At 30.8% G+C, this 15,536-nt stretch overlaps 1 long non-coding RNA gene across 2 annotated transcripts; it reads right to left on the reverse strand.

Moving 5' to 3' along the window:
- Positions 1–3,155: 3,155 nt before the first annotated feature.
- Positions 3,156–7,679, reverse strand: LOC140452253 (uncharacterized). Of its 2 annotated transcripts, XR_011952158.1 has the most exons (4): positions 7,476–7,679; positions 6,567–6,992; positions 5,584–5,758; positions 3,156–5,523 (listed from the first exon to the last, which is right to left on the reverse strand). It is a non-coding gene; the product is annotated as an uncharacterized lncRNA (long non-coding RNA). The 2 variants fall into 2 exon arrangements; XR_011952157.1 differs by lacking the exons at positions 6,567–6,992; positions 7,476–7,679 and adding an exon at positions 5,894–6,409.
- Positions 7,680–15,536: the final 7,857 nt, after the last annotated feature.

Below are 15,536 nucleotides of genomic sequence, written 5' to 3' on the forward strand. Positions count from 1 at the left end.
ATCTTTATTAAAACAACAAGTCAGGTGATTTTTTAAGGCATAATCATACGCACATTTTTTAAGTTCTTGCTTTTTTCTTTTAATCATTTTGGATGGTACTTCGTGGAATGTTAAATCCCCTGGATAAGTCCCTAATACTCCCACCATTTCTGACGGCGTTTATTGCTTCCTTTAATTGTTCACCATCCTAAGTCGCTTTTTCAGTTTTCTTGGTAGATTCTTGGTATCTGAAAAAACCATTACTTCAAAGAGGACGTCCTTTATCATGTTTGAAATAAAGTTGTTCTTATTTTTAAATAAAAAGGTAAAAATTATGTATTCATCAATCAAGGGGTATCGGCATCAATCAATGGTCGGCTTCCATTACCCCAGAATAACCGTCCACCATAACACCAAAATTCAGATGTTTTCCTTAATTTAATAAAATATTTAAAGTACACAAAATGCTACTTACGATTGTTTTTCTCTAAATTTTATTGGTCACTAAAGAAGCACTGTAATGGTTTAATGAAAACGAAAACCATAAATTAAATTTCACACGCTAAAATTAGAACACGCGAAAATTGACCAAGACACAATTAAAATTAAAATTTCTTGTCGGACGACTTAATTTTAGAAATCGCTGATTCTTTCTTCGTTAACTAGTTAAGCTATCCATTTGTAGACAGCGCCACTGATTGCTTTGGTTAAATAAATTACATACCGTGATATTTGGTGTAGCTTCTATTAGCCCACAAGCCGCCATTTCCCGGTTACTCCTAAAATTACTGAATAGGCGGGAATAAGCTGAAAATTCATAATTAACGTACCTATTACACTTTATTGTTTTGACTAAAGAACAGCCTATTTTTCAATTACTAATTACCCAGTACTTATTCCACAAAGTTTTTCTATTATTACCCGTGAAAACATACCATAAATGATTCAGAAAATGCAATATACTCGTCGGGAAGAATGGTAAATAGTTGGATCCAAATGTAAAGGCCGGTTCTCACGCTACGTTTTCTTGTACGTTTTGTGGGTCATATAAAACGTACGACAAAATGTACGTTTTGTCGAGTGTATACACACTACGTTTTTCCTTCCGTTTTCTACCTCATTTCTAATTCAGAGTCTTGAGTTGTGTGAGGTTTGTTTAGTGATTTTTTTATTATGGAGGAAAAACGGCTGCTTTCTTTTATTTTTTCAACTATAACGATACTACGACTGAGGAAAAGGGGATAAAGAGAGAAAAGACAAGATGGTCAAGAGAGTGGCTTCTGAAAAGAAGCCAGTATTCCCACGTCTCGTTACTAAAAGAATTGAGAGGCGAACCAGATGACTGGAGCAATTATTTGCGAATGGACACCTCAGCCTATTGTCAATTGCTAGAGTTGGTAACACCACACATATTGAAACAAGATAACTGCATGAGAAAAGCCATTTCACCCAGGAAAGACTCACAGCAACTCTCAGATATCTTGCAACAGGACGCAGCCTCAAGGACTTGGAGTTCACAACCATAATATCCAAACCAGAGTTAAGCCAAATAATTCCTGAAACCTGTAATGCAATCTACTTGGTTTTAAAACAGAACTACTACTAACTAAAGCTAAACGCAAATCTGACATTATTAGGCTTTTTTTTAGGAAAAATGAAGAGAACTGCAGTGGAGCTAGTCGTCAACTGAGTCAAGAACGGACGACTTGTCTGAACATGTATTTTCACGTAATGTTTTATCCTATCAGTTCTCGCAAAACTATGCTTCTCCCATAATTCTGCAATCTGACCTTGGATTTCATTTCGATTCGACAAGACGTACGTACGTACGTTTTGCTGTTTACATGCCACGTTTTAATGTATAGGATTTCTTCTATCCAACAAAACGTACAATAAGATGTAGCGTGAAAACCGGCCTTAATGCTCGTATCCGATATTAATCAGAATAATTATAATGTTAGAATGTAAATTACAACGCGTAAAATGTTTAGAGGTATTTTTACTATTTTACTGGTTCCATGTGTATTTAAAAAATTGTATTTTATATTTATGAATTTATTCATGATTTGCTTTTAGGCATTTTTTTTACAAAGTACAAAAGTTATATCTTGCAGATAATTATTAATAATTTCAGTGTCTGTATTTTTTGTCCAGCAGTGTATACTATCATCTAGTTCATTTTTAAAACATTTTTCATTAAATTTGTTTCATGTAATATAGTGTTATTTATTTATAAGTGTTTGACTTATTTCTTGTTGTTCCTGTTAACTTCTACGTGTTGCTGTTGCATTTAGATTTATCAATAAAGTGTGTTCAACGCACTCCCAAATCGTTGATACTATCTGGTGGAAACATCTTTTCAGTCACGCTTACATTTTCCATAACATTGACTACGTTTTGTTCTGTTATAGACTACAAGCCCATGGCACTTTTTTAAGGGGTCATTTGACCCAGCATGAATCACAAATAAATCAATACTACAATATGTAATAACAACTTTAGAAACTATGCATGTAAGGAAAACTTACCACTTAAGGGAAGAGCATTTTGGCCAAACATATTTGTATGTATGGACCTAAAAATATTGGTACCAGTAGCAACCAGTAATACCAATTGTCTTTAATTTTCGGAAACTTTTACCCCATTTTCGGCAAATTGATACAGAACGGCATTCATACATGTAGTTTCGGATCGTTATTTAGATTACTTTTTTGCATTTTAATAGGTACATATCGGCTGGTACAGGGGTAAGAAATATACGGCGCAACCCTTGATTTTAACCTCCATTCATTGATGTCATTGAAAAATGTACGACATCAATTCCAAAATGATTACTTGATGCGCAGAAGAATTTTCGGCAACTATGCCGTCTAAAATCTATGGTTCTTGCAAGTGTTTATAAACAGTTATCTGCATTTGGGAATAAAATTGTTGTTTTTTCGGTAAGATAATTATTTCTTGTATGGTAGTCACTTTTTTGACAATATATAACTACCCTAGTAACACACGACGTCCAATATACGTCCAGTTTTAGTCCGGACGTCCCTGGACGTTAAACGGTCGTACTTGGGACGTACGAAGTGGGACGTACTTCGGGTGGACTAAATATGACGTTCTCTAGACGTCCGACATTTACCAATTATGGGATCAAAAGGCTCAATATTTTAGGTAAAGTGTAAAAATCTTTTATTTCTAGCTTATTCGTTACAATTATTTTATTATTCTAATTACCAAGATTGATATAAGTTTGCTAAAAGTAAAAATATAATTTTTATCAACAAGATGAATGTTGAAGGCATGTTTTCTTTTCGAAGATGAACGAGTGTGGCAAAATGATAATATCAATATCAATTGTCATGTCATACCTATTTAAACAAATGGCACAGTTTAGTTATATTAATATTATTAATGCTTAAAAGAAATAAAAGAAGTTATTTAAGCAGTATACAGTGCAAATGGTGTGAACTAGCAACTTTTTTGATACTTGCTTTATTTATAGTATTAAAGTGTTAAAGATTTGGTACCATTTGCTAGATTATTTCCGAGTTTGGTTTTTATTTTATTACAAAAAGGTAAGTTTAATTCTTTCCTAAAAACGTAGACTATAGGAGTAAAAGGAGTAAAGGTTAGAGAAACGTATTGTTGAAAATATTAATAACCCCAATATTCCATCTTCAAACCTTTCTTCGGAATCTCTAACTGATCATTTTGATGAGAGTTTCAATTCAAATAGTTCAGGTTACAAAACTTTAGTTTAAGCTAAAATAATTAAGCATGGATGATCAAGTTTGTGGAGTAGTTAGATTACTCTTACATGTTGATTTATATTTTAGGATAATGAACTTTCCAAAATTGGTGAGGATACCATAAACGAATTTGTTAGGAGAAGCCTTAAGAAGCTGATCCGCAATAAACAAAATTCAAGGAAAATATAGTTGGCTAGGGAAAAAGCAATATAATGCTTTTGAAGACATACATATAGCTATGATTTTAAAAGGTTTGTAACTTGTAAACATAAGTAAATCAATTTAAGGTACATTTAAGAATTTACACTATCGCTTAAATGGCCACATACAGCCCATGAAGCATATCGTTAACTGTGTCTTATATGTAATTCAGATGGCAAAATTTACCAACTCACAAATGTTCAGGTCTGGCTATGAGATTGCTTTAAGAACTACAGCTAGAGATATGAGATGAAGGTTTGTTGTTAGACGTATATTTTATTTATACACTGTTATTTTTGTCTTTTAAGTGTCAAAGTGTAATTACTGCTCATTTGGTCATTAGAAATAAATACCAATGGTTGGTTTGGTACTCTTCTAGTTCAGGCGAGATTCATTAAAACTACAGCACTTGAAATTCATGTGTTCAATTTTCCGCCTTTGAATGATGATTTATTCACAATAAGCGAAGTATAATTAACTAAATCTGAAATTGGTTTGTTCAATTTATGAATGTACATTAATTTTGTTTTCAGATGCTGCTTGGAAAAACTACAAAACCTGCATTGCCATGCCACAAGATTGCTTTTTTATAAATAATATTAAATTTAATGTTCTAAAAATACATCTAAGAATTAATAACAAACGACTGTTCTCAACTAATAAGACTGATTGTTCACACATAAATAAGATGTTAGAAGAAAGTAACCATTTAATAATTAACAGTGATATAGACTTTTTAAATTCTTCTGTGAAACAAATAAAATTTGCTTTTGAAACAAATTTCTAGTCTGCAAAAGTTGTCTTAAAATTTAATCTAGATGTATAGTGTTTTTTACTTGTTTTATTCTGTCCAGGTTTAGTTTTTAGCAGTAGTAAGCACTCTTTTAGTGTAATAACAAGCATTTTGTGTTTTAAAGGAGGTTAAATAAATAAATAAAATTAAAAAATTTTAGCATTTTAGTTTTATCTGAGCAATCAATTGAAAGACCCTTTTGAAGCAAAAACTTTAAACAATTTTTACAAATTAGCAAACTGTCGCAATTTTCATATTTGAATATTTTTTCTAATTCAACCATTTTATTCATAAATTCAGGTGAAGGTGTTGTTAAAACCCCTTCAATCAAATGAGTCAGCCAAATATACTCATTTAAATCAGATGACTTTAAATATTTGTCAGGCTGTTTAAGCTTATGGCAAATGTAGCCTGCCAAATTTTCTAGTCCATCATACTCCATATCTTTTAAATCAAGTTCAGTTCTAACACCTTCATTAAAGTTTTCCTCGATCTTAAAACAAGAAAAATATTTAGCACATAAATGTACATCTTCCATAGGAACATCAGGAGTAATAAGTATCTTCTTCCACATTTCCGAAACTTGAGAGAGATCCCTCATTCCTGCCAAGAATGTATGATCGTAAACGATATTTAAATTCTAAAGCGTGAGGGTGATCATGAAGACCTTCTTTTGCCATAATTACCGCAAAAAATGTTCAATAATGTCTTGATTTAATCAGTATGTAAGAAGAGATTTTGTGCCAAATCTGTCCTTTAGATCAGTAAATAAAAGCTGGAGTGACGTATTAGTAATACTGATACCTAAAATAAATTGAAAAATTAAAAGAAAACATAAATAACTACAAATTATCCTTACAGTACCTTTTTGAAAAGGAAGTAATGTTGTTTTGCCTTTGGCCCTTATGTTTAAAATATTTGTGGTCATCAAATTAATAATGTTATCTTGGGTGCTTAATGCTAACCCATAAGCTTTTGTTCTCTCTCTGGTATCAGTTGCATAATATTTCATGTTTAAGACATCAAACCAATTGTTCACCTGAAATAAATCACACACCTTACTCAATATACTCAAAGATTAAAATGTTTGTTTGGAAATAGTTTTATAGTAAAAGAAAAACATTAATACATAATTAACATAATATTTAACAATAGTATAATTTTTAAATCATACCATTTTAAAAATTCGGCACACTCCATCCAGTTATGATGACTTAGCATTCCTATAGCTCCACATTAGGAAATTGCCATAGAAATGGTGTGAGAAAACAATTTTGTTGCCCATTTCACTTTCATCTCCTTGAACGTTAAGACTATCTTTAGTGATCTTATGGCTTATATTAAGATCTGACCAGCTAGTTACATCTATAACTTCTTCGATCATAGATTTGTTTATTTTCTTCCCATTTCCTCCCATTGACCCTTGGTCAACAAAATGGTTTCTAATCAACTTTATTAAATGAGGCGCATTAGCAAAAACAAATATTTTTTGATTATTTGCTGGATTTGTAAACTATGTGTTGGTATGACTAATATTCAGTTCATTATAAAGTGATCTATTACTGCTACCCAGGTCACTTACCATAATAATAATACAGTTACCAACTCAGTTTTTCTCAAAAATTCTTATCGCTAACTGTGACAATCATTTGAAATATTTTGAAATTTGCAAATATATATATATATATATATATATATATATATATATATATATATATATATATATATATATATATATATATATATATATATATATATATATATATATATATATATATATATATATATATATATATATATATATATATATATATATATATATTCCTGAGAATACTAAATTATAATACCTGATGATTCTGCATAGTTTATTACTTCAAATATTTTTTCCTTGGAAAGTTTCCAGTCATAAAAGACTGGTTGCTTCCAAGTTTTGAACAATCCTCTTAATATTATGACTTGGACATAATTGTATGGCCTGAGAGTTTCGTCATTTGCCTTATCATATAAATAATTCTTTCTAATTTTCATCTCATCAAAGCACATTACACAGACTTTGTCCATATCAGACATTCCAGTTAATTCCGTAAGTTGAAAACATTTTTTATTTCTAAGGCAATTTAAATTTTTTTAAGCCATGACCTAAAACTTGACACAGTAGGAAAGGGATATCCCTTTTTTAAAAGAAGCTTATATGCTGTTGGACCAGCCGAATAAATAACAAACAATTGCCTTGGATATATCTTCTATAGACCATCAAAGACGAGTTTTTGAACCTTAAATATAGAAAAATTGGTTAACAATTAGTTTAGTTAATTACTCACTGTGTAATTATAGTTATGATAAGTGCCCATTACTTCTAATTTTTTAAGCTGTTCATTGCTGAAAAGCTTTCCGATAAGGTATTGTCTTTTCTAAAATAATCATTGCATTGCTCTAATTTTACTAAAACAAAATCATTAAATGGTAGAAAAATTAAATGCATTCAAATGATTTACTATTGATAATTGTAAACAAACAAAACAGCATACATAATCAATCAATGCTAGGAAATGATTCTTGTGACAAACTAGTACAAGGAAAATTTATTGCCAAGCAATCACCTGAAATTATACTACTAGTGAAACTGTTATCAGTATCAGTAAACTCAGTATCATTCCCATTGCTTTTATTTAAATTAGTATGGTTAGTATCACATTTGTAAAAAATTAAATAACAGAAATAATTGAAACATAATAAAAGAAGTTCTCAATACTTACACTTGTAAAAGTTCCCCCACAACTTTCTTTTGTTGTCTTTTGTCTTCTTTATTGTCGCTTTTCCCTTAAAAGTCTTTATTTATTGGAGGGGCAAATTTTTGAAGGAACAGCTTCTTTTTTTAACCATCTATAAAAATGTTTTTGGGTGTATCCTAGTAGTAGTTCATGTTTTAAATTTCGCACACAATCCTCTTTGTGAAATGATCAAATGATACCATGTTCATGCAGATTACAACTGTCATTTTGGCCGTTTGGCGCGTCTTTTACCAACTGAGACCAAGAAAGTCGGGGTGATTAATTTCAGAACAAATGAAAGATGGCGCTACAACCACAAATATACTGAATTAAGGATCTATTTTCTTAATTTTTAGCTTTATTGATACCAAAGAATATAGATTAATATAATATCATTGTTTAAATAGGACTAGTTAGACAATCCTTATGGAACAAACGTTTGACTTTTACTCTGCCGTCATATGGCGGCCTCTAGTCATAAATTTAAAAAACTATTAACAGAAACTTAATTCTCGGCAGGATTCTATTCGAGTATATTTTTACCTGTTTTATGACTAAGGCAAACCTGTACACGGATGCCAGATTGTGAAGAAAATATAAGACTTTAATAAAATGCTTATTGTTATTATCGTTGTATGCGTCTAGTGAAAGATAACTTGACTATTTCGAGAGAATATTTCAAATTGTTTTTATACTTTGAGACTTGCTAAATCTAAATCGGTTAGTAATCTATTTAAATAAAGTAGGTAAATGCTGACTTTTTTTTAATTTTTATTAGTTTATCAAATATTTATTTTGGTTATATGATTTGCTAGAAAAGGATTAAATATTTAATTGAAATACACTCGATTGCTATCGTCTTAGAACACTCATGCGGAGGTTTATTTTTTAGTCAAGATTTAAGTTTTATCATTGTTTAAAAAAGAAAATCTTTTTAAACAATGGTTTTATGTATGTTTTGAGAAAATTAAATTTTCAATCTTTTAATCTTTAAAATGACGTTTGAAAATATAGTAAATATAAAAAAAACACATCGATATGCCACAACAAGAGGCAACACATATTTAGGGACAAATTAATCTATGTGTTGGGATAAAAGGAATAATAATTAACAACACTTTAATAAATAGTATCCTTTATTTTATTTATTTATGTATTTTATAATATAAACACCAGTTTTGTATTTCTGTTTATATGAATGAGAAGTTTAAATGAATGAGCTGTTTATTAATGAAATAATTTTAAATTACAAAGTGATAGAGATACAATTAGTGATAAAAATTGATTGTAACATTGATTTCATGAACTAAAATAAGCAATGTATGTAGTGCGAAACACTATTGGCACCGTGGATGGTTGTTTTGCTATCGAAAACGTATGAAAAACGCGTGGTGTCGTTAACAAACCTTCCTCTTCTACCTCACTATATTTTTTTGGTTTGCATTTAGATAGTTTTGGTCAAAATGCTTACTGCATAGAAATTTTTTTTTTAAATCGGGTAGCTCCAGACTTTCCAATGCAGCATTACCTACAACAATATTATTATTAACACAACTGAAAAAAAAGGCAATTTTCTGCACAATAAAGTAAAAAAACAATTTAAGTTCTGTATTCAAAATATAAATAACTTGGCAGTTATGCCAACATATTTTTAATTTTTTTGGTAGTATGGGTATGGGTATGGGATCTAGTCTTTCACCCATTCTAAGTAGCTATATCAAGGATGATGTTATCAGTGATTGTATCAACAATTGCACTTTTTTCATTCCTTTTTTTAAAGATATGTAGATGATTTAGTTTTGGCACTTCCTAAACACAAAATTATTGAAATAGTCAACATTTTCAAGTATCATAATCAACATATACAATTTATAGTTGAGGAAGAGGTAGACAATTCTCTAGTTCCTTAGAGTAGGTTTCAAATCCAGTGCTTTATACAGGTTGGTGAATTGTTTGCAGTTGGTAAGTTTGGTATGGTTGATTCGTAGTTGTAATAGTCGATGCTTCTCTTCTAGTTATGAAGTCTAGGGAGAGATGACCAATAAAAGATTGAAGTTTATGAAAAGTTGTTTTGCTCTTTTGCTCTAAGTTTTGTCAAGTATCCTCTACCGACTTTTTAAAAACGAATTTCGAGATTCGTTAGCTAGTTGAATTGGAGTGACTTCAGTCACCCCATGGTTGGTAGCTTCTTTGGCAAAATGATCTGCTGTTTTATTACCAGTAATTCCGGTGTGAGAAGGCAGCCATATGAGAGAGACTGTTACATCGTAAGCAGAGAGATTTTGGTATATGTCATGAATGTTTTGAACTAATAGGTGCTCAGTGAAAATTGTATTGACTAAATGGATATATGAAAGATAATCTGAACAAATGGCAATATGTCTGTTTTGATGTGAGATGCATTTAAAAGCCAACACAATACTATATAGTTCACCTGTGCAAACGTTGCATATTAAGGGTAACCGAGATGATCTTACAAGTTCATGTTTAGTGGTTACTGCACAACCAATACCAGTGGTAGTTTTAGAAGCATCTGTATAGAGAATTAAATTCTAAAAATGCTTTCTTTATAAGAAGGTTAGAAGATTCAAGTTTGTTAAAAATAGTGAGTGAGGTATATATTGAAGGGATATCTTTAGCCCAGAGGGGAAGTAAAGGTAGAGGAAATAAACTAGAAAAAGGTCAATATTTTTAAGTAGTGGACAAATTAATTGAGGTATAGGTTTTATGATAAGGTGTTGGTTATTGTTAGTGGAAGAAGACGGCATTGTGGCAATTAGGGAATGAACAAGATTACATGGATTTGCAGATGTTGATGCAGCATACGAAAGTAGAAGTGATTATCGTCTTAGGGTAGGAGAAAGTTCATTAGATTCACGGTATACACTCTCAATAGGACTAAAGCGAAAAGCGCTCAGACCTAGAAGTAGTTTTATTGGCACCCCATTGAAGATGACTGAGGGTTTAAAAATGTTCAACCTTTTAAAACAATTGATTTTAAGTTCAGAGATTCGATTTTTTCAATTTAATCTGGAGTCAAACATAAAACCGAGAATTTTACAATAATTAACACCAGAAAGTAGAGAATTGTTAAATAAAATTTGGGGTAAGGGAGTGAAAATCCCTATGGAAAATTTTATTAATTTGGTTTTGCTCTCAGAGAGTGATAATCCTAGTTTGTTAAATCTATCTTGAAGTAGATTTACTACACTTTGTATAAGTTTATATGAGGATGGGACATATTTAAGATGGCAGTAAATGATTAGGTCATCAGCGTATTGAACATATTTGATGGGAGGCAAATTTCGTTGATGGCAAGAATGAATAAAGTTAAACTTAATGCAGATTCTAAAGGGACACCTTAATTTTGAGGAAGAGATCGAAAAAGTTTACCCTTGGCAAGGACTTTAAAGATTCTTTCAATTAGATATTTTTTTACAAATGAGAAAATATTACCATTTAAATTATAGTGGGAGTTTTTGTCAATGATTGCTTTTCTGGAGATTGAATAAAATGCCCCTTCAACGTTAAATATAGTTGCTACGACATCTTGTTGATTATAGATTGCTTAAGAAATGTGTGTTTGAAAAATAAAAAAGTTATCAATAGTAGACCGATTACGTCGGAAGCCGGATTGAGCGTCGGGAATAATATTATACTGTTTAACGAACCACGTGAGTATTTCATTGATCATTGTTTCAAGAAGTTTGCAGGTAATACAAGTAAGAGAAATCAGACGAAAGATATTGGAGTTATAGAGGGCTGGTCAGGTTTTTTAATTGGAATGATTATAGAATTGCGCCAAACATCTGGGAATTTTTGTGTGTTCTAGATAAGGTTATAAATTTCGAGAAGTTTGGCGAGAGATGTATTAGAGAGATTTTTTAAAAATATATAAGGGATATCATCGGGATCATCAGCAGATTTTGTAAATGAAAACAAGGTAAATTTTAGTTTATTTAGGGTAAACAAGCCGTTCGTAAACTTGACATCGTGTGGAGTTGACGAGATGGTGGAGAAAGATTGAGCGCGTAAAGAACTGGGAGTAAAAGCTATATTACTTTTATTGAATCTGTCTTCAACCCCATTAGCGAGTGTGTCAGAAATGAATTGACTGTCAGAGATAACTGTGTTGTTGAAGAAGATGATAGGAGAAACAGTTAGGATATAGGAATGAAGGATGACTAAATTCATAGGATGAAGGTTAGTTTTATTGCCTTGGATTTGTGAAACAGTTTTTTTTATAAATGAGAGTGGAGTTATTATATCCACTGGTAACTTTAACATCCTAATATATAAAACTAAATAATGTAAACTAAATTGTAACATATAACTTTTATCGGGTTTTTACCCAGATATTTAGTGGCTCAAAAAATGTACACCTAGACACTGATGATGGAATATGGATTCCGAAAACAATTTGTCTTCATGACATAGCCCGTTTGGGTTTTTTAATTTATGTACCTTTTATAAAGGATTTTAACAAAATTTTTTTTTGTAATGATTTTTCTTTTATCTTAGTATAGATTAGGGCAAGATCTTTCATTAACGATTGTCAGCGGTATGTCAGTGGTAAATTTACTGGCTTCATTTAGAGGTTCGTTGGTGCCTAAGGAATTTTCGAGAAATTTTTCAAGATAATTATAGAAAACCCTAATTTTTGTGTTTTTATAGGATTTGAGTGCAGCTTTTAGTTCGAAATAGTTTATAAGAGAGTTCGGATGATTGGTATCTTGTTGTGAAACTGAGGATGAATAATGAAAGGGCGAAGGAAGAAAAGAGTATATATAGTTAGGTCCAGATTTGTTGCAAAACTTTTATTTTAAATTTTCTGCCAGAATCTTGGCTGTCTCTTAATTGTCAAGGATAACCTTTCGATTAAAAAAGAGATTGGATATTTTAAGGTTATTTTTTGTTAACAATTTTTTTTCCAAACTGGACTTGGGCTAGTATTTGATGTACATAAAGTTTTCTTACTTAATTAAATATCGTGTCTAAATTTGGCAAAAGATGAAGTAAAAATATACAGAGAGCAGAAAAAAATGAATAAATGCGAGAGAAAGAGAGAAATTCTATTCATCATGTATGCTGTGATTAGATTTGACATCAGAAGATTTATCAGAGGATGCACTTATATATACTCTTGTAAGTCGGAGATAGGCTGTTCTTTTAACTTTTTTAAGATTCTAGTGATACGGTTTTTTAGTGATCTTTTCCTTGTACCTATGTAGAGCTGCAATAAGTCCTTTTGAATACCATCTATGTTGGAGGATTTTTAAGCTTCTTGTAGTGGGGTGATACATACAAAAGAGTTCTCAAGAAATGTAATAAGTTGCGTGGAATTGAGTGTAAAATTAGTCGGATTATCTTTGTAAATCATTTCTATAGCGGAAATATAATAAGGTTTCATCGAGTAATCCAATCAAAGATTAGATTTGGACATTTTTTGGCTGGTTTCGGTGGCATTGAAAATGTCGAAGGAGGAAAAGAACTTAATAGAGCAAGAATACCGGATGAAGATAGATGGTAGGAGTATCATGAGAACTGTCATTGAAGTGTCCCCTTTTTTGTCCTACTGCCAACATGGGCTTTGAATTAGTACGACGAGAGATGGATAAATCCATAATGGCAGCCAGGATGGGTATGCAGTTAACGGAGATGGACTCAATTTCCGAAGATAGAAATTCTTTTGATGAAGTTAAGGATTCAGGATTAAGGACTCCTTAGAGTCAGCTGAAAATGAAAAAGAGGGAGGAGCATTAGCTGCAATGAGTGTCTGATCTGGTCAACTGGAGACTTTGCAATCAGACTCCACGGTACGACCCGTAAGCTTACAAAGAAAACACTATAGTCTGTCAGAGAATAAAAATATTTTAAAGGATGTATTTTCATGGTTAATTAACAGAGAAGATTGCACTTCGAAGTTCACCTTGTCAGCTATTTCAAATGTTACCCTAGGAAAACTCATGATATATGCCTATTGATCATCTGATGTTCCGTATTTTTTAGGGACTGCTCGATTACGAATGCGGGATGAAAGGAGATACATTTGAAATAAGGATTCTTTTGGTCGCAGAAAGAAGCCTGCAGATAAAGATGACGGTGGAATTAATTATGACGTTCGGTGTATTAGTTGATCAACGATGTCGGTAGAAGTGAGGAAAATGCAGATTCGATTATTCGAAATGCGAGATGTAAAAGTAATATTTTTTGGATAAACTATTTCACCAATTTCTTTAATATATTTAAATAAAACAGTATTCAAAATGGAGTGCATGACAATAACTTGTTCCCTTTTAGAAAACGAACAGGAAGGAGGTCTAGAGACTGCGTCAACGACATATGATTTTGGGTTGGAATTGAAGTTGTTTTGTGTAAATGTAAATATTTAATTGCTGTTCATGATGTGTAGTCCTGGTTACCCAGACCGTAACACAATACCTAAATGTGAGTACCTAATGGACCCTCTTCCAAACTGGAAAGAAAGAAAAAAAGGATCTCACCTATTTCTTGGGATTTTCACTGGTTTTCTTTAATTACACCAATATAGCCGCAATTAAATTCGACTATTGAAATATAAAACCAAATTTGATACTCGTTTTCTTATCACATTGTGATTAAAGAACTTCGCTTCGTATTGTTAACTCGTCGATAAATTACTTTATCTGTTTAACACTTTTTAAATCTTTAAAATCCGTGAGGAACTTTAAAAAGGGTGTTTAACCTTTGACAGTTATTTGACGTTTTTTGAATCGATTATTTGAAGCTTTATTTATAAACTTCAACATTTTATTAAAAAAAAAACAGTTTGAAAAAGTGCTTTTTAGCTTCTAAACATTTATACTACTTTTGATATTTTTCATGTCATACGGCTGTACGTAGGCTCAATGAAAAGCTGGTGTAAAAGCACTTTTAAAAAAAAACAGAAATTTCCATAACCAATAACAAGAAACAAGCTGAGAAATTGCAGCGGACAGATCTCCCTTGCATTTTTCTGTGGCGATATTTTACGAGTACCATTATTTTAATGTTTCAAAACTAATTTACTTCTTCACTGTGTATGCCATTTATAAATCGAATTATAAAATTTAGATATTATTTTACAATGTGTTCAATTTTCAGCTCTTAATGTTAATAAACAATGAAAATATTGACAATTTCGTAAATAAGAAAAAAAATGCTATTTGATTTCCTCTGGGCCATAGAAGGTTTTGGTTTTTTTTTAAATGTTTTTTTTTTATTAGCTTTATATTGAGCCTACATACAAGTGTATGACATAAAAAAGTCAAAGTTATTAGAAATTTTTATGTGCTAAAAATTTGTTATTCTTCAAACTGATTTTTAAAAACAAATTTAATATAATCTTGATGTTTTTTTTTTAATAATTTAAAACGAAGCCATAAAAATCGATATCTATTTACAAAATAACCCTAGAGTGACTGTTTGGACAAGTACAGTTGTTTAAATAATCGGTCTAAATTGAATAACTCATAAACTGTATGGTCGTTCTGTATGATATTTAGCACACTTTAAAAACTCATTAACTGCCATAATTTTAAATAGTTATTACATATCGTTATGCAGAAAAGAAAGTTATTTATATTTATATTATTTATATTTATATTAACATTTATAAATTTTACTTTAAAAATAAGGGTTTTTAAATTATCTCGGTCAATTCTTTATGTATTTTAATTATAAAAATATCAATATTAGAGAACATTTTATGATCTATAACTTTTATTTTAACCATATATCTCTAACATGAATAAGAAACGTTTTATGCGCATAAACTTTTTTCACTTTTTACGATTGTTTAATAAAAAAGCAAAGCAAAATTAGCTGAAGTCTTCACATAATGGTCATCAGCTACCCCTCATATACCTTTTAGAGACTTTAAATACCTGTTTAAGATTTTTTCAGCTTTTTTAGAGTTGTAGATCATAAAAAGTTATGTAATTTTTGAGAGTATCCAAATTAAAATACATGAAACTATTAACCGAAATAGTTGCAAAAAAAACCTTATTTTTGCAGTTATTTATAAAT

Source organism: Diabrotica undecimpunctata, chromosome 10, assembly GCF_040954645.1.
Source record: "Diabrotica undecimpunctata isolate CICGRU chromosome 10, icDiaUnde3, whole genome shotgun sequence".
Classification (NCBI taxonomy): Eukaryota; Metazoa; Arthropoda; class Insecta; order Coleoptera; family Chrysomelidae; genus Diabrotica; species Diabrotica undecimpunctata.